At 42.6% G+C, this 20,768-nt stretch overlaps 1 long non-coding RNA gene across 1 annotated transcript; it reads left to right on the forward strand.

Moving 5' to 3' along the window:
- The first annotated feature begins 9,802 nt into the window (after window positions 1–9,802).
- LOC309349764 lies at window positions 9,803–18,035 on the forward strand. The gene is made up of 5 exons (XR_014160173.1): window positions 9,803–9,925; window positions 12,672–12,758; window positions 14,129–14,283; window positions 17,102–17,217; window positions 17,880–18,035. It is a non-coding gene; the product is annotated as an uncharacterized lncRNA (long non-coding RNA).
- Window positions 18,036–20,768: the final 2,733 nt, after the last annotated feature.

A 20,768-nucleotide genomic window follows, 5' to 3' on the forward strand; every position in this document is an offset into this window, starting at 1 on the left:
AAATTTCTTTCCCTGCTCAGCTGCAAAGTCTTTTGTTTCTGCTACAGGGGCTTTTGGTTCAAAGACAAAGACTTGAGTCAAGTCCCTTCCATTTTCAGTAACGTTGTTTACTGTTTCATTCAGTCCCATGACCCCTGTAGCCAAAACATTATTTTGTTCTTGAAGCTTTCCCAGGAGATAAAAAGTCTTGTTCAACTCAGTGAGTATTTTTCCACTTCCAGCCATTCTTGCAGTATGCTAGCGCTGCAGAGAGCTTGCTGGGGAGACCATGCATTAAAAAGAAAGGGACTCAAAAATAACTTAAACAAGGTTTTAATTACAAGAAAACAAAAACTCCTTATACAGTAAATACATTAACAACAAACCAGACCCAACCACCAACCCAACCCCCAGGGTAATGGGAGAGCTAGGTGCTGCTCCTTATATACTACATGCAAATGCTGACACACCTTAATCAATGCAACTCAGCAGCACCTGCTATGTTTCACAGCTGTAAAGCTGGGTCTCGTTAGTTTGCTCTGGCCCTTGCTCTGGCCCCTTAAAGACATACACATTAGGTGGAACAATGATGAACCTTTACATTTAAAGAAACCATTCAACATTTCCCCTGCGGTTCATCATTGTGGAACAAAAACATAAAGCATACTTTGTACATGTTTTTCATGTGTAACCTTTGGAAGTGCTTTTGTAAAAATGTCCGCAATTTGATTATCACCTGGGACATATTCAAATACAATCATTTCGTCAGCAATTAATTTCTTTACAAACTGCAAACGTAATCTTAAGACTCTAGTGCGCTGCGTATTGGTTTCTGAACATAGGATAGCGAGTCCACTCTGGGAATCAAGGTAAACTTTTACTGGTAGTGTTACATGCATCTGTAGGTCTGCAAATACTTGCAGATACCATTCTACATCACGAGTGGCCTGAACGCATGCACATAATTCACTCTCTGTTGTGGAGAGACAAATGATGGCTTGTGTCTGGGACTTCCATTCAAATGGACAACCGTTATAACAAAACACCATACCAGACACACCCCTGCAATTATTTTGTTCCACTGCATGAGATGTATCGCAGAAAATTTCAAAACCTTTGTCAATACTTGATGTAAACTGCAACCTATAATGTTTGGTATGTTTAAGGTACATTACCACTCTCTTAAGAGCAGAGAAACATTGTGTAGTAGGCTTTTCCACAATTTTTGCCAGAAAGTGAAAAGCATAAGTTATATCTGGTCTTGAGATTCTTTGAATGAAATTTAGCTTGCCTATAGCAGAACGATACAAAGTTTTGTTAGGAAATGGCTTATCTTCACCTGTAAAGGTGAAACCACACACCATAGGCGTTTCCTTCCCATTTGCATTTTCTAAATGTAGCATTTCAACAAGATCATCAATTTTTGCAGTTTGATGAACCAGAAAAGATCCATTTTTGCCTTTCTCAATTTGCATGGATAAGTAATTTTTAGCTATGCCTAATTCCACCACATCAAATTTCTTCTGTAACTGTGAAACTACCTCTTCATATTCCTGTTTAGTTTTTGTAGAAATTAACACGTCATCTACATACACACATTTTTGTTACAGAGTTTGCCCTTTCCTTTATAAACACACAATTCTCTGCCTTTCCTTGTGAAAAACCAATATCCAGCAATTCTTTTGCTAAAGTTTGGTGCCAATTCCTTCCACTTTGGTGCAGACCATAAAGGGATTTATTTAATTTGCATACCAAACCTTCAGCAGCATCTATGCCTTCAGGAACACGCATAAAAATTTGTTCTTTTAAATCTGCAAACAAATATGCAGTTTTTATATCTAGGTGATAAACAGAATGTCCACGTTGTGATGCATCTTTTAACAAAAGTTTAACTGTTTCATATTTTACACTTGGTGAATAACACAAATCATAATCTTCGCCTGGAATTTGTTGAAAACCCCTAGCAACTAATCTTGCTTTGTACCTTACAACTTCATTTTTGTCATTCATTTTAGCTCTATAAACCCATTTTGAATCAATAAGTCTCATATCTGGGGTTTGTGGTACAAGAGACCAAGTGTTATGCTCTTTTAAAGAAGCTATCTCAGAGTTCATAGCTTTATACCAATTTGCAGCTTGGTGCTTAGGTAAATTCTGAATGTCACTGTAGCTTTTTGGCTCAAAAACCACCTTATTGGCATACACAGTATTAAAATGTTCATCTGCAAATCGTTGTGGCTTCTGCCTCTTTCTATCTGAACGTCTTAGTCCAGAAGGAGAGTCAGACTCCTCAGACTTAATGGGACTAAGTAAATTACTAGTTTCAGGTTGTAAATCATCACTGTCAGATTGAAGAGTTGCCTGTAGGCTAAGCTCACGGTCAGAAAAATCAAGAGAATCTAACCTCCCCTCGGGTGCCTGTGACTTTAAATCATCAAACAAATTATCAGATTCAACAGGCTTTTTGTCTTTTTCCATTAATTCAGAAGCACCATTTCCTGCTGCTGCTGCTTCTTCCTCTTCTTCCTCAGTACTATCTATACCATCAGTATCTTGGAAAACAGCAACTCCATTCCAATTTACAGTTTGTATCATGCTTCTGGTAATATGAAATTTGCCAGTTGCTGGTATGTAAATTCTGTATGCCCCCTGCTGGTAGCCCATTAATTTTCCCTGAACACTACGCTCACCCAATTTCTGCTTAGCGGGATAATGCATAATTACATCTGAACCCCAAATGCGTAGGTATTTCAGATTAGGGCGTTTTTTAAACAGCTTCTCATAGGGGGTGACATCTAAACCAGAATGATAACTGCGATTCCTGACATAACAAAACGCATTAAGCGCTTCAGCCCAAAAGTCTTTGGGCAGATTAGCATCGTGCAGATACGTTTTAACCCCTGCCTGCAGGTCACGCTGCACAACTTCAACAAGCCCATTTTGCCAGGGACTTCAGGGGCAAGATAACTCATGAGTAGTCCCCTGCGCTTCCAGGAATTTCTCAAAATCCTCAGAAACAAATTCCCCGCCCCGGTCAGAAAACAGGTTCTTAATTGGTTTGTTAAAGTGCGTTTTTACCCAGTTGCAAAAAACTTTGTACTTCTCAAATGCTTGTGACTTTTCAGCTATTGCATAAGTCCAACAATATCTACTATACTGGTCTATGAGGGTGAGCCAGTACTTTGAACCTCCTAATGATGGTGGGAGTGGCCCAACTAAATCACAATGTACACGTTCAAATGGCTCAGTTACTTTCCTATCTGAGCACCTACCCTTGCGTGCAACCTTAATCTTATTCTTGCAACAGGATAAACATTGCATAAAGAATTTACATGGTTTTAAGTTGAGGCCATTAACAATATTCTTTGTCTTAATTACATCAGCAAAATTCAGGTGTCCCAGAATTCTGTGCGCCTCATGGACACACCCAGAATGTGGCCTTACATTCCTCAACCCCTGGCTTGGCTGTGCTGCTCTGCAGTTTATAGGCAATTGGGAGTAGGTGCGAAAATACAGTCTATATAAACCATCAGATTCCCGGGCATATAATAGACGTTTGTTCCCATCGAAAAACTCACACATTGACTTTAAGAAACGCACAGTTATGCCTTCATGAGCAAAACACCTTACTGACAATAAATTGTCCACTGACGGGCAGTAAATGCAGTTCGCTATTATTATGTTTAAAGAGTCAAGTTTAACAGTACCCCTGCCAAGCGACTGCAAGACTTGTGAATTGGCTAAATGTACATTACCAATTTCCTCTTCGAAAGAAATAAACAAGCTTCGATCATTGCAAATGTGCCGAGATGCTCCTGAGTCGATAATAAAAGACTTCCACTTGGCATCTTTAATTCTTTTACGATCTGTTGTCCGAGCATGAAAAGCTCGCAGCTCATTTCTGTCTTTACGGTGTGATGTTGGCTGCTGAGATGACAACCGTGACTGATGAACAGAAACAGGCTTGGGAGTACTTTGCTTTCTTTTGGCTCTGCAGTCCTTTGCAAAATGTCCTTGCTTATTGCAGAACCAACAACGCTTTGCAGCTTTAAATGCAGTCGCATCACCACAAGTTTGCATATGGCGTACCTCATTACTTCTGGAAATAGGAGTGCCTATGGCACAAGCCTCCCTTCTATCCAACTCACCCATTAATCTTGCCGTCACCCCTTCCACAGTTAATTGTGCTGGTGGGACGGCATATATCTGGCTAGCTATACCATCAAAGTCCTCATTAAGGGAACAAAGAATGATAAAAACATACTGAATATCAGGTATGTCCATGTCCCTTCGAATTAATTCGCCACGTATTGCCTCCAGACGTCTCAAGTGTGCTGCCAAATCACCACCAGGCTGCAACTTCGTCTGGTACAGCTGCTTAAAAAACGTCAATGCAGACGCTGACTCTTTTCTAACATGCACTGCTGCAAGACTGTCCCACATTTCTTTGGCAGTTTTCTTATTCCTTATATAGACTACTTGCTGGTCGCTGACTGCCAAATTAATTATCGCCCTGGCTTTTGCATCTCCTTTCGACCAAGCATTAGTCACAGGGTCAGGAGGGTCTTCAGTTACATAGGTCCATACTTCCCTAGAGGTCAAAAGCGCCTCCACCCGAAAAGACCATAAACTATAGTTCTCATCTGTTAGCTGTGGGAAGACCAGAGCCTTCTCAGCTTCAGGAACCCGGTCAACCATTCTGGAAATCTTCCAGACCCACAAAAACTACACTAACAGGAGAAGGAGTTTTCAAACCTTTCTCAGAGTCCAAAAATATGCAGTCATCCACTCAGCAGCTGGGCCCATAACCAAAGATGTTGGCTCTTTGCAGTATGCTAGCGCTGCAGAGAGCTTGCTGGGGAGACCATGCATTAAAAAGAAAGGGACTCAAAAATAACTTAAACAAGGTTTTAATTACAAGAAAACAAAAACTCCTTATACACTAAATACATTAACAACAAACCAGACCCAACCACCAACCCAACCCCCAGGGTAATGGGAGAGCTAGGTGCTGCTCCTTATATACTACATGCAAATGCTGACACACCTTAATCAATGCAACTCAGCAGCACCTGCTATGTTTCACAGCTGTAAAGCTGGGTCTCGTTATCTTGCTCTGGCCCTTGCTCTAGCCCCTTAAAGACATGCACATTAGGTGGAACAATGATGAACCTTTACATTTAAAGAAACCATTCAACACTGGAGGGATTGTGGATATTTACTATCCTTCTAGTTCCAGTCCCAAAATCAAAATAGCTTATTTTTTGGCAGTTTATAACCAAAATGTAGCAAATCCAACTGGCAAAGACAGCAAAAACAATGTTACTTTGTATTCCCCAACTTTGACAGCTAATTTTGACAGCTGTCAAAGTCTTCTGTATCTTTCCAACAGGCTCTCTCGCTGATCACTCCCGGGTCCCGGGGGGTTGCACAGCTCTCAAAATCCACACTTATCCTCCAGCAAAATTACTTATACTGTCCAATCGTGAAATTAATAACTTTGTTCAATTACAATAAAAGATATTCTCTCGACCTTAGTTATTTAGTCCTTGCTTTAAGTTGTCTACAAGGCGGGGAGACAGACTTCCTTTTTGTATCTTCCCCGGTCGTACCAAATTCAAAGAGAAAATTTCCTTTTTAAGTCCAATTTCTGTATTACTCAGGGGTTGTTGCTTTTTAGTCCGAATGTTCTCAGGAAAAAGTCAGCGCTCTCCGTCCATGGCATGCGGCTTCACTCAGCAGGGGAAGCGGAGGACTCTCAGCACCACGCCGCTCCCCGTCCCCCGTTCCGAAGCCTTTAAAAAGGCTCCTTCGCAGGTCGGGGGCGCGCAAATGGTGCCCGCTGAGTCACCAAGTCCACAGGCTTCTGCGCCTGTGGTTTCTAAGGGTCCCCGCTTCGCCGGCGTGGCAGAACCCGATCCCTACTGAGCCGATTCCCTCCGGAGCTCGGAGGGAATCCGCCATTAGACGTTGGCGCTAACCCGGAAGTCCTGGCGCGGTGCTTTGAATCGACTGCTTCTTTCACGGAGTGAAGCCGCATTGCCGTTGCTGGAGAGCGCTGACTTTTTCCAGTGGACAGTTGGATTTTAAACAACTACCTGTGAGTAGAACGGAAAATTGGATCTTTAAGTACCTTAATTTGGTGCCGAAAGCGGGAAGGTCATAAACAGGAAGTCCGCCTTCCACTTTTGTAAATAGACTGAAGCAAAGACGTTACAAGCTAAAGTCTTTGAAAGCTTTTGATAAAGGATTAAATCTCCATCGGTTAAAAATACAAAACCCCCCTTGGAAGCAGGTGAAGAGGGGGGAAATTTTGAACTTAGTAAGCCTGCAGGAGTGAGGGGAAGATCAAATTACCACAGCTCTGAACCTGGGAAAGGGCTGCCAGATGATGCCTGGGGAAAGTTTATTGACAGAACGGATTTGACAGCTAGTAAAATAAGAGCAAGATACTGTTTCCATTGTCCTCTTCTGCTTTTCATAGAATCATAGAATCATAGAATCATAGAGTTGGAAGAGACCACAAGGGCCATCGAGTCCAACCCCCTGCCAAGCAGGAAACACCATTAGAGCACTCCTGACATATGGTTGTCAAGCCTCTGCTTAAAGACCTCCAAAGAAGGAGACTCCACCACACTCCTTGGCAGCAAATTCCACTGTCGAACAGCTCTTACTGTCAGGAAGTTCTTCCTAATGTTTAGGTGGAATCTTTTTTCTTGTAGTTTGGAACCATTGCTCCATGTCCGCTTCTCTGGAGCAGCAGAAAACAAGCTTTCTTCCTCCTCTATGTGACATCCTTTTATATATTTGAACATGGCTATCATATCACCCCTCAACCTCCTCTTCTCCAGGCTAAACATGCCCAGCTCCCTTAGCCGTTCCTCATAAGGCATCGTTTCCAGGCCTTTGACCATCTTGGTTGCCCTCCTCTGGACACGTTCCAGTTTGTCAGTTTTAAAATGGAGGAAAAAGTAACTGAAAATCGAAACTATGTTTAATGCCTGAGTTGTGCTTGAAAGAACTGATACAAGTGGAGACTGTTTCCCTCTAGAGGGAGCCTTTGAAATTGTTATAGGAGTGTAACTGGGAGGTCTCCAGCTGCAAGATAAGGATTCTGAGAACCAGAGATTGACCTTGGACTATTCAAAATGTTGATAGGAGAAGTTATTTTGACTGCATTATGTAAGACAAACTATTTGCTGGAAGAGATTCATAAAAAGATGGATTACATGACTTTTAAAACTGATAATTTGGAACAGAAAGTGACTAATATGAGACAAAAAGCGAGCACCAACACAGAAATAATTCAGGACCTGGCACAGGAACCTACCTTGGCAGAACAAATGGTGGAGGAAAAGGAGAAAGTCGTTGTTTTTGAACCTAAACTAACACAAGCAGGATCCTTAGTTCTACAGAAGCAAATTGAGGACTATAAATTGAGGCCTTTTATGATTGAATCTAGAAAAAGCCAGATTTTGAGGATTGGATCCCAGCTTGGACTGAAGAAGGAAAGTTGGAAAGATCTCTCTATCCAGGGATTAATTGACTTTTGGGACATGGACTTGGATTTGAAGGAGATTGAAGTTTTGGGGGCCTTTGGATTTGGAGGAATCTTGAAATACGTCCTGAAACACTGTATAGACTCTAGCTTCAACTATGGAAATTTGGCTGAACTGTCCAGAAGGAATAAAAGTAATGCTAGGATGGCGTTCTCTCGAGATTTGCTCTCTAGCATTAAAGAATATGAAGAAGATCTGCAGAAGGGACCTGGAAAAGAGTTAAGAGCCTCGGACATAAGATCTCCAGGTTGATGGACTATATGGAATTGACGGAAAGGACTGGCAGAATCCGAAAGCAGGGAGAGGAGTTGATGGAAGAAGATTGGAAGATTTAAAGTTTATATATAGAAATATCGCAAAATTAATGAGTGATAGAAAAATGGTGGATTGATATTTTATGGATTTAGCAGAAATGTTATAAGGAGTTAAGCATATATAAGTATTTTATTATTAATGTTAAAATAAGGTTTAAAAATTGGTGAAAGGAGGGAAAGTAAAGTTACATTATATTGAGATAAAATACAGAACAAAAATTGGAAAAGATGGAAAGGATTTGCTGAAATAGTTAATCGAATTAGAATACAAAAAAGGGAGGTGTGAGGAGGTCAAGGAAACAAGCAAATGAAAGATAAGTTGGGAAGATTAGTTGTGCTTTTTCTTTTTGTTTTTGTGTTTTTTTTTGTTTTTTTCTTCCTTTTGTTGTGATGTGTTGTTTTGTTTTTGTTTAATATGGTGTTATTACTTTTACTTTTGTTTTTTGTAACCCTTAAAAATTTTAATAAATATTTTTTTTAAAAAAGAAAAGAAAAGAGAGAAGGCAAGAGGAACAGGGTGCTACAACATCGAAAAAGGAGCAATGTAAGGTAGGGAAATATTACTACATAGATTCTAAATTGTATCCTCAAGCCTTTCAAAAGTGTTTTATACTGTACATTAGTGTTACATACATGTTTTAAACAAATGTCACATTTATGTTTTGCGTCAGGAGATGGAATTTGAACACTAGGTCTTCAATATAATTTTTATCATGTGTGTATTTCTTTTTTTGATAACAGAAAGAACAGTGAACCCCCAAAGAAACGGAACTGCTCTAAATAATCAGTTAAATGTGAAGGAATTGGCATTATGATAACGTTTTCAGAGTAGCCATGTTAGTCTTATGTGACAAAAACAATATTAATTTGGCACCTTAACTATGAACAAATGTAGCATTGTGCTGTTTTGGGCTACATGCCACTTTAACAGACAAATGCTGTGTTAGCATGGGTTGTTTATAGAAATGATTTGGGCGAGGAGTTTTAAAAAGTAGGGTCAGAGGAAAATGAAAAGTGCCCACAAATTTCTTAACAGTGTGCTTTACAGGTTACAATAATATTAATATTTTTTTGGGGGGGGGGTGTCCCCAATGCCAGCACTGCCTATGCAATAACCCATTGTGACTCCCCTTTTAATTTAAATATTGACTTAGCAATTTACTTTATGGTCCCACATATAGAGAAGAAAATGAGACACCAATTCAAATGGCTCCTAAAAATCCACCAGGTAAGTTTCTTCCATTACTATTTCCTCTTCATAGGAACACAAATTATCTAAGCCACAGGCTTCAATGAAGCTCAGATGGTCACAGTTGTGAAAGGGTGCTGTGAAGGCCTGCCAATGAAACAACCCAGTGCTCCCCGTGGGGACCTGATATTGCTGCCCCCCCCCCGCCCCACCCCCAGTCCCATGCAGGTGAACTGCAGAGACACTGGCACGGGAATCATAGAATCATAGACTCACAAAATTGCAGACTTCTACAAGTCATCTAGTCCAACGCCCTGTGATGCAGGAGTCTCAGTTGAAGCATTCATGGGAAAGTCCTACTATGAGGGTTGCTACTTCCACAAGCTCATCAGCATCACCTTCCCCTTCCTTCCTTCCTTCCTTCCTTCCTTCCTTCCTTTTTTTAAAAAAACATTTTTAATTGCATTTTTAAGAAATGGACAAAGCTCCTAAGCTATTGTTATAGGAACACAAGGATGGCTTGTAGAAAATCATGCATTCTGAACTTGGAGCAACTAGCTCAGACATCTTTAAATGCAGGAGTTCACAAGGTAGATGAGGGAACAATAGGCTTGCCTTTTTTTTTCCTCCCCAGGGTGAGTGTGAGTGATATAATACCTTCATGTATTATTAGACTTGTGTTGGTTATAGGAGGCTGGTTATCCCACAAGAGCCATGTCATTCTCTGGCAAATGACTGTTGGTTGTTGGAGCACCGTTTATTTTCTCCCAACTTCTCTTTTTTAGATTGTACATTATGGGCAGAACAGCGGTCATTCTTTTCCGGAGTAAAACAGATTCGGAATTTTGTTGAAGAATATGATCCATCTTCTGTAGGCGTGGATGGTAAGCAATGTAAAGCAGTAGGAATGTGAAGGAAATCTCCTTCTTTATCCTTCTGCCCAACCCTGGGGTGTTTTCTCCCAGCAGAAGTGATTTCAGGGATGCATCTCAGCTGGAAGAAAAACTGCTTTGGCAAAAGTTTAATGCAGTGTAAAGTGATGAGCAAGTGGTGGGTCTTTTGAGGGCGATATTGATTTATTTTCAGCATTTAGAGCTCATTCTTCACCCATAATTTGCCGGGCAGATCACAGCACAGAACGATCTACATGACACCCCACATGTATTACTTGGTAACAAAAACTTGTTAGAAGGCAATCTCTGAAAGACCTGGCAGAAGAAGAAAAATCTGCCAACCTAAAATCGAAACTCAATGGGAGTGGGAAGTTTGCCTGGCTCCCCTTTCCCTACACAAATACCTACATTCACAATATCCAAAAAACACCAACCCAAGAACCCATGTCTCCTGGAGAGACCCTGTGCTGGCCCAAGGCATCCCAGCAGGAAAGGAACATAAAAGGGATTCAAAATCAGATGCATTACATGGACAGTTCTAGCACTTGTCCACACTGGAGTTTTCTGTGTGTTTGCATTTAAGTTGCATGGTCCACATGATGTTACCCTCAAGCAACAGCAATTGTGATGCTTCCCCCCCATAAAGTTGGGTTTATCCAATATAGGAATAATCCAGTGTTAGGGCAGTGGTTTTCAACCACTGTGCCGTGGCACCCTGGGGTGCCTTGAATGATGGTTAGGGGTGCCATGGGCAACACTGGCCTCTATCCCTCTTTCCCTCCCTCCTCTGATGCCCTCTCACATCTCTGCCTCCCAATGGCTTGCACAGCTGTTTGTTGCAGCAGCCCTGGCTACAAGCTCCCCAAGCAAATGGTGCCTCTGGGGCTGGCCAGGGGGTGCTGGTTGCCAGGAGCTGAAGCGGGCTTGGAGTAAGCAAGCAAGTGGTCGAGGGAGCCCAGACAGCCAGTTCACCTGCCCTTGCTGTTGGGAATGGACAGACAAGTTCCAGGCCCCTGTGAGGCAGTGTGAGGAAGCATCTCTCTTTGGGGTGGGGGTGGGGGGCAGTTCAGAGACCAGAGGTGGCAGCAATGACTGCCTGGAAGACTCTCAAGGAGAGGAGAGGAGGCTGAGGGAACACTCCACAAGGGAGGGTGTTCAAAAAAGGGTGAGAGGCTGCCAGCTCTGCAGGCAAGGGGTGACATAACTGGGCTCCTAAGCCCCACAGGAGTGCCACAGAAAGAATGTAGTTGGTCAAGGGAGCCGTGGACTCAAAAGGTTGAGGTAGGGGGAATCAGGCTCCAAACTGCTCTACTTGGAGTTGCGAATGCTTTGTTCTGTTACTGTATTTCTGGTTTGGGGGAGCAATAGTCACTTTCTGCTGCTCCACTTTTTATGCCCACTGTGCCCTCCGAAGTTTCATCTCATCTCCTGCAGTTCCCACAATTATTTAAAATATGCTCTGCTGGATCCCTCATATTTGCACAAAATCAGAAGCATGCGTGTACATAATGTGCACTGCTACCATTTCCACAGATGACATTGAACAGAGAGAGGGATTGCTGTTGCAGTTGCTGGGCCAACTCTTGTCCACATAAAATAAAAAAAAATCCTTCCAGTAGCACCTTAAAGACCAACTAAGTTAGTTCTTGGTATGAGCTTTCGTGTGCATGCACACTTCTTCAGATTCTTGTCCACATTTTTGATTACAGACCTTACTTATTCAAGTATGCATACAAAGGCTATTTGCAGGGGTGGCGCTGTGGTCTAAATCACCAAGCCTCTTGGGCTTGCAGATATTAAGGTCAGCGGTTCCGCGCGATGGAATGAGCTCCCGTTGTTCTGTCCCAGCTCCTGCCAACCTGGCAGTTTGAAAGCATACCAGATCAAGTAGATAAATAGGTATTGCTACGGCAGGAAGGTAAACAGCGTTTCCATGTGCTCTGGCTTCCATCACGGTGTTCTGTTGCACCAGAAGCGATTAAGTCATGCTGGTCACAGGATCTGGAAAGCTGTCTGTGGGCAAACGCCAGCTCCTTCAGCCTAAAAAGCAATACAGTGGATGCTCGGGTTGCGAACGTGATCCATGCGGGAGGCATGTTCACAACCCTCAGCACCACATCTGCACACACGCGGGTTGCGATTCTGAGCATGTGTGACCGCCGAAACCCAGAAGTAACCCATTCCGGTACTTCCAGGTTTTGGCGCGTCCATAACCTGAAAAAAAAACAACAACCAGAAGCATCTGTTTGAAAGCATACCAGATCAAGTAGATAAATAGGTATTGCTACGGCAGGAAGGTAAACAGCGTTTCCATGTGCTCTGGCTTCCATCACGGTGTTCTGTTGCACCAGAAGCGATTAAGTCATGCTGGTCACAGGATCTGGAAAGCTGTCTGTGGGCAAACTGAAACTCTGGAGCAGGTTTCTTTCACAATGAAATTGTGTTAAATAATGCCTGTTGCTGCTATTGTTGGATAAATAAATAAAAGTTTACAAATAGTGCCAGCATTTTATCCATCCATCATAGATGACAGACATAACTAATGGTGCAAAGCAGCTCTATGCCTTGTACTGGCATTAATCTCTTCAACTATGTGTTCCCAGAGGGCTTTTGTTACTGGACTGGTGCTGCTGTCCAAAGTTCTGCTTCTTGTTTCATGCCAGGGTGTGGCAAACTCTTGAGAAATGGTTTCTTAATAGTATAATTCCCCTGATTTGAATTGTTTCAAACCTTTTAGACCTTGAAATACTCGCTGTAGCTCAAGGCTTAGCAGACGAACTGCTCAACTCGACTCTCCTAAATGATGAAATTAAATCTGATATCGGTGAGTTACTTTGCAACTCTGGTGCTGAAAAACTGGAGCACGGGGGGAACTCGCTCTGAGGCTCAGCACCTGATTAAAAAGAAATCCTCTTTTACAGAGCTCCTGAAGATGCAGATGTCCTACCATCCAATGCACACAGCACCTTAGTTGTAGCTGAAGCTGGTTCTGAGATGTATGTTTGGGTGAAAACACAATATTTAGTGCATTTCTTTCCTCAGTCTCTGCTCCAGAAGGTTAATTGAACTTACCAGCTTTGGGAGTGGGAAAGGAAGAGTAAAATTGCCAATGGAAATGTATCAGCTGAAATCACATTTCTGTATTTGGGTTATGTCCACATTGGTCATAAGGCAAATGAAGAGTAGAACCCAAAGTGCAACCTGGGTTGTATGGAGCAGAAGAGCACCTAGGAGAAGCCAGGCTGGATGAGGAAGTGAGTTGGAACTGCCTGCAGCAGTTCTGTGTAGCTGATTGCAGCTTCTGAGAGCTCATAACTAGGAGCTCCTGACCTTGAAGATGTATGAAGATACCCATTTAGGGGCTCTGAATCTGCCTGAAACTGGGAAGGTCTGAATCTCTGCGTTGGGGGCTACTAAGTTTGCACTTTTCAGGCACCTTGTGAAACAGAAAACACAATTTTTTTTTTAAAAAATCCTTCCAGTAGCACCTTAAAGACCAACTAAGTTAGTTCTTGGTATGAGCTTTCGTGTGCATGCACATACCTGAAGAAGTGTGCATGCACACGAAAGAAGTGTATCTGAAGAAGTGTGCATGCACACGGAAGCTCATACCAAGAACTAACTTAGTTGGTCTTTAAGATGCTACTGGAAGGAATTTTTTTATTTAGTTTTGACTATGGCAGACCAACACGGCTACCTATCTGTAACAGAAAACACAAAGTTATGGTTATCGTGCTTTCCCAATGCAAGTCAAAGGGAGGGTTGAAACTTACATTTTCCAAATATTGCTTCGGATTTTGGATCCAAGGTGAGGAACCTTCCTGGGATCCAAGGTTCTGAATTGGGCACTGGGGCAAGAGGGGAGGGTCTTGCTCAGCCCTACTGGTATAGAAATACATCGATGGACACACACCCCAAAAGGGGAAGGAAAGTAATGATATCACAGTAAAGATGGATCTATGTCTACTAGTCAAATAAACATGCTCATGTATTTGCCTACTCAGAGGTTAGGCTCATTGCAGGATTGCAGCTTTGATACGATGTACTGGGGTGTACTGTAATTCAGCGAGCAATACATTTTGACCTGATAGGCTCTTGCTTTCTAATCTGCATGAACGCAGAAGCTGGCTTCTACTGAATATCCTCCTTTCTTTTCTCTTTCTGCTATTCCTGCATCACTGCCTTGGCCCCAAGACAAGATTGCTGAATTGCTGAAGGACCCACAATGGAAAATGCATAATAGGGCCTTGTACTACTTTTCCAATGAGAAACAATCATGGGAAGAGTCCAGAAAGCGTTGTATTAAGAAAAAAACTTCATTAATTTCTGTCAGCAATGGTGAAGAACAGGTTAGCAGAACACTGGGATGCATAAAAGGCAAAGAAAAAGTCTCACAGGTTTTTTTTTTGGGGGGGTGCACATGAACATTTTATTGCTTCCAACTCTCCTGTGATCAGAAGAAAGGTGGAGGAGCACCTTTACAAGGCCTGTGCTCCAATGAAGGGAGCATATTAGAGGTGTACAGAAATAGAAGCAACAACAGACAATTTAGACAAAATATTACACAGATACACATTAAAATGTTACATTAATAGAACGTTACTAATGAGCTCTTAATACAGGATGGCAAATATGGTCTAATAGGCATTACTGAAACCTGGTGGGATGAGACTCATGACTGGAATGTAGAAATTGAGGGTTATAACATGTTCAGAAGGAACAGAGCAAACAGGAAGGGAGGAGGAGCAGTATTATATGTAAAGGATACCTACAGTTGTGGCGAGATCCATGACCTGGAGCACAGAAAGCAGGATGAGCGTATATGGGTAAAAATTGTAGGTGAGGGAAAGAACAGTGGTCTTACTGTGGGTGTCTGCTATAGCCCTTCAGACAGAGGACTTTGATAAGGACTTCCTAGAGCAGATGACCAAACATTCAAAAAGGAGAGAGATAGTAGTCATGGGAGACTTCAGCTACCCTGATATTTGTTAGAATTCAAACTCTTCCAAGAATGGAAGGTCCAACAAATTCCTCCATTGCCTCACTGACAATTTCATTTCTCAGAAGGTGGAATATGCAACAAGGGGATCATCTCTCTCAGACCTGGTCATCTCCAAAAGGGAGGAACTGATGGACAAAGTGGAAGTAGTGGCAATCTTGGGAGGAAGTGATCATGTTCTCCTGGGTTTCATAAGAGAGAGGCAAAGAAAAACTGAGTGTAGTTGGACATGCACTCTGGACTTTAAGAAGGCTGATTTCAAAAAGCTTAAGGAATTGCTGTGTGAATCCCATGGTCAGAAATACTCAAAGAGAAGGGGGGCAGGTCCAAGATGGCTTGGATTTTCTTAAAGGTGAATTATAGAAGGCACAAATGAAGACAATTGCAACGAGGGGGGAAGTGGGAGGCACCTAAAGAAACTGTGTGGCTGCATAAGGAGCTTATAGTTGATCTACCAGCTCTTAGGAAAGGATGCTGTCATTATTAAGATCCAGCGTGGCTTTCTCAAAAACAGTTGGTGTGATGAATCTCATTTCTTTTTTCAATGGAATTACAGGCTTGGAGTATCGAGGGAATGCTGTGGACACAGTGTACCTTGATTTCAGTAAGGCTTTTGACAAAGTCCCCCATGATATTCTTGCAAGGAAGCTGGTAAAATGTGGGCTGGATGATGTCAATAGTCTGAGCCAGTCAGATATTCCAGAGGTAATCCAGGGCTTCAACAGGAGCACCAGTCATATCATCCAGAAAAACCAGCAGAGCTGTCTGAAAAGTCAGTGGATCCATTAGCCTCCAAGGGTAGACCATCCAAATAGGTCTTCTGCCTCTGCAGAGGAGAGAAGATCTCAACAGGAAGCATTCTGACCATGACAAGGGGCTGATATGAATATCCCCCACTTTCAGATCACCTTGTTCCTGCCTACTTGAGAAATAGGTCCAGAATGTGGCCTGCCACACGCCTTGGGCCAGTAACTCTCAGTTTGCATTTCTTAGTACAAAAAGTATTGATCAGATGTGTAGAGATCTTTCCTATTCTAATTCAAGAAGGTTCTGAAACCTTCTCTGTGTGAAAAAAACAAGCAGAAAGTTCATGATGTTTGGGTTATGTCTTCATACAGCTGAATACAGCTGGCTTAAACTGGTTCTCTTATCTTTTTCAGTCAAGGTCATGCTGGCTATAAAAGTAGGGCCAGAAGGAGCCCATCTTTCACTCTCTCTTTCTGTCTCTTTTCCGTCTGGTGTGCTGTTCTGCACATAGTATGCTTAGTGTTAAGGTTTAGACTGATTATAAATTATTGTAAGTTTAAGTTAGGTCTGCTGCAACTGGATTTCTTATGGACAGGGCCAATCCTGAATGTATTGGATTTGTGACCACCATTATGCTAATTTGCCTTCAGTAGCAGTAAAGCTCTGCTGGATGAAATACAATTGCCTCTGGTCTATTTGGGGGGGAATCCTGTAAATTTGTTTACATTTTTACTCTGCAAACTATACATTGGAATCTACTCTGGAACAATGTTGAGTAGAAGTATGTCCTGAGGCATCCCAGAGCCGGTCACCTCAGCATGGATGTTTAAGTTCCTAAAAACCAGCAGTCCTCTATCAGCTCAGGCAGGGAGGCTGCTGGGCAGAGAGGCAGGTGGTAAATTAGCAGAACCCCATTTCTGTCCCAGCTGCCCAATGCCAGGAACACATTAATTGGACAGAGAGCCTGGAGAGAGAGAATTTCTGTAGACCACATAAACTCTTCCTTCCTGACCCTCCAGTCTGCCCTGATGCTGCCCTGAGTACACAGGTGGGCACAGCTGGCTGAGACTTAGTCCTCACGCCTTGACTGGTGGACAAAGAAGCAGGTGGTAAATCAGCAGAATCCCATATCTGTCTCAACTGCCCAATGCCAAGGAATACACAATCTAGCTCCTCTTATTATAGGATAAGCTTTAAAGAACTCAAGCCCCCTTCATCAGATGCATCTGACAAAGAGGACTTTAGTTCCCTAAAGCTTAAGCCATAATAAAAAGGGATCGTCTATAAGTTATCACAAGATTAGTATTATTTTACAGGTCTGTAATGTTTTAGTGTCTCCCTGGGGATGAGCCACTCTCTGGAAACCTTTGAAAGGGGAATCTAGACACTCATTTCTTCTTTCTGGTTGTGCTTTTTTGCAGGACTTTATAAACAATGAAGGAGCTAAGTTTAAGAAACACTTCTGGATAGGACTAAGGAAGAATAACAAAAAACTGAATGGATTGGAATGGCTTGATGGTTCAGCAGTTCTTGAAGTGTGAGTTTGTAAATAAACATTCTTAATGCCTTTATTGCAGACAGACTCCCAGAAATCCATTTTCGTTTGTCAACTTTTAATTTGTCAATAGGGTCTAGAAACTTAGCTCTTGTCACTTTTGTTTGCACTCAGATTTTGAAACTTTCCCGTGTTAGTTCAGGCACAGGGATCTGCTCTTCATTATGCATGGACCTAGCTTAATCCATTAACTTCAATAGGTCTGATTAGAATTAGCAGTGAATACCACTCATGACTTATTTCTATTCAAGTAGATGGCAAGTGGAAGCCAATGGGTTTTCTTTAGGGGTGAGGGATAGTGGTTTGTTTGGAGAGAAACAAAATATGCGTTTGGGTTCACACATTATAAAAAGCCAGACACTGGTTTCTTTCTGGCTTGTTCCCTCTGCTAACAAGAGGAACATTCTAAAACATTGGGTTTTTAGTTTAAAATATTGTAAAGGAGGTGCAAGGGGGGGGATATTTAATAGCTGCAAGACATTTAGTAGCCATTTGAAACTGTTATCATTGATTGCTTCGTTTTCTCAGGAGCCCTTGGTGAGAAACCTATCTCCGCAATGTTCCTGCATACGTATATTTATTGCTCCAACGAAGAAAATAAAGCGTTTAGTTTGAATTGATTTGTGCTGCCATCTTTTTTTCAGATTCTGGGATACTGAGATGAAGCAGCCCAGCGCACCACCAGATGACAACTGTGTTTATATCACACAGAAATGCAGACACAGATATTGTTGGCACGATGCTGCCTGTTGGCACAAAATGTCATTTATCTGCAAGAAGGCTCCAGATCAGAAATGGGAGAGGTACAGTGGTGCCCCGCAAGACGAACACCTCGCAAGACGGAAAACCCGCTAGACGAAAGGGTTTTCCGTTTTGGAGGCGCTTCGCAAAACGAATTTCCCTATGGGCTTGGTTCGCAAGACGAAAATGTCTTGCGAGTTCCTGCGGGGTTTTTCCCCCCTTTCCCCCCTTTTCCTAAGCCCTAAGCCGCTTATCAGCTGATCCGCTAAAAGCTGCTAAACCGCTAATAGCGCTAATCCGCTAAGCTGTCAATGGGCTTGCTTCACAAGACGAAAAAACCGCTATACGAAGAGCCTCACGGAACGGATTAATTTTGTCTTGCGAGGCACCACTGTAGAAGCCTTTAAGGGAATAAAAATGTGCTCTGTGATTTCTGTTCAAAATGAGCCTAAACCCATCTGGGTGCTTTAAATCAATCAAGTAAAGTATTACATATGCAACACCACTTGTGTTCTTACTTTCTATCTCTATTATTTTGACATTCACTATCTATACAGTGGTACCTTGGGTTACAGACGCTTCAGGTTACATACGCTTCAGGTTACAGACTCCGCTAACCCAGAAATAGTGCTTCAGGTTAAGAACTTTGCTTGAGGATGAGAACAGAAATGGTGCTCCGGCGGCGCGGCAGCAGCAGGAGGCCCCATTAGCTAAAGTGGTGCTTCAGGTTAAGAACAGTTTCAGGTTAAGAAAGGACCTCCAGAACGAATTAAGTACTTAACCTGAGGTACCACTGTACACTACAAGTTACACAAAAAGGGCAATAGTGATGTCACAGAACAGGGCTTCCCAGTGAGAGATTGATGGCTGTTCTTTGCTGACCACTTCAGAACAGCAATACCTTTTAATTATTAGAAAGCAGGCAGCTGGTGGGTCTGGAACCACTGGTGAGAAGAAATCTCTCTTGGTTTCTGATTAAGTGAAGCAGGAATATGGAGGAACTCCCTTAGGCATGTTTAGGGCGCCTCTCAAGTTACTAGGAGACCACATTTTGGCCACATCAACACCAGACACTCAAAGCACATTCCTTTCCCACAAAGGATCCCAGGAACTGTAGTTTAGGTAGAAAGTAAAGGCAAAGGATCCCTGGACAGTTAAGACCAGCCAAAGGTGACTGTGGGGTTGCGGCGCTCATCTTGCTTTTCAGGCCGAGGGAACCAGCATTTGTCCACAGACAGCTTTCCAGGTCATGTGGCCAGCAAGACTAAACCGCTATTGGTGTGGATATGACCTTGTGCTCCTCACCAGTGTAAGGTGAAGGGGTATTACTTTGACGGGGCCCCTGGCACAGTTTTCAACCCAGCCTTGGCCATCTCCTATTTTGAGAATTCAAGGACCAAATGCCCATGTGTGCATGTCAGAAGAAGCATGCAAAGCCCAGGGGAGGCGCAGGTATGTTGAACTCGGCCAGGTGCAGCTTAGAGGGACCTGGAGCAAAGTAGCCTCTGATGAGCCTCTTACTCGGTCAGGGTTATTTGGTTGTGGGAAGCATTAGCACCAGTCTAGATGCCTGCTTAGTGTCACACAATGCTCACAATATAGCATCACTCTCAGGAACTGTAGGGAGTTAATATGGCACATAGATGCAGACATCTGGTGCTGCTTTGATCATTGAGCTGCAGGTGACTCTGGTAGTCCCTGAGGAAGGGTCTTAGGCAGTGATTTCTGAGCTCCACAGGGAGCCATCTGTTGTATAAGCATTAATATACAACACATTTCCCCCCCCCCCAGAAAAGTCTGCAATATATATAGATTGAGATTTTATTTTTAAAATGCTGAGTAAGACCATTACAGGCTTTGTGACAAAAGTAATTTCCAGCCTAAAGTATGTCTACGATTGATTTTGGGATCATTTGTTTGCTAATAAATTAAAACTGTTTTATCGCTGAATCAAAGCAAATGACTACTATCTCACATTCCCCTGTTCCTTTCTCTTTTAACATTCATTTCCAGAGAGAGGGAGGGAGGGAGGGAGGGAAAAAGAAAGAAAGAAAGAAAGAAAGAAAGAAAGAAAGAGCATTATTCTATGAAAATCATAACCACACTTTCTTTCAGAACTCTTTCCACAACACACTATAGACCTCTGAATGAACAAGGTGGACTTGTGTTCCAAGGCCCCATGACACTTCAGTTGCCTATGGAGTAAATAACCAAACAAGACATTATATAGGTTGATGGACTTGAAAAGGCCTTCAGATCTCTTAACTCGTGTATGGTAAATCCATGGCACCTCTCCCGCAACCTTAACAGTTCTTTGTGATGTCAGCAGAACTGTGCATGGTCCTCTCCAACGAACTGCAAGTGGGTCTTCTTTCCACTCTTTGACCCACACTTCAGTACTTCCACTTTGTCCATCAGTTCCTCCCTTTTGGAGATGACCAGGTCTGAGAGAGATGATCCCCTTGTTGCATATTCCACCTTCTGAGAAATGAAATTGTCAGTGAGGCAATGGAGGAATTTGTTGTGAAGCATGTGAAAGTATAGTCGGTACCCACTTAGGGTGAACAAGGATCAGGCAGACACAGCTTTGGAGAAAAAGAAGGTGAGGTTTTATTGCTGAGCAATAAGGACCCAGTGGAATCTCTTCCAAAGAACTGGGACCCCGAGAGACAGAAATCCTACAAATCACCTACAATTTTTACCCATATACGCTCATCCTGCTTTCTGTGCTCCAGGTCATGGATCTCGCCATAACTGTAGGTATCCTTTACATATAATACTGCTCCTCCTCC

This window comes from Podarcis erhardii (assembly GCF_964252035.2).
Source record: "Podarcis erhardii genome assembly, chromosome: 9".
Taxonomy (NCBI): domain Eukaryota; kingdom Metazoa; phylum Chordata; class Lepidosauria; order Squamata; family Lacertidae; genus Podarcis; species Podarcis erhardii.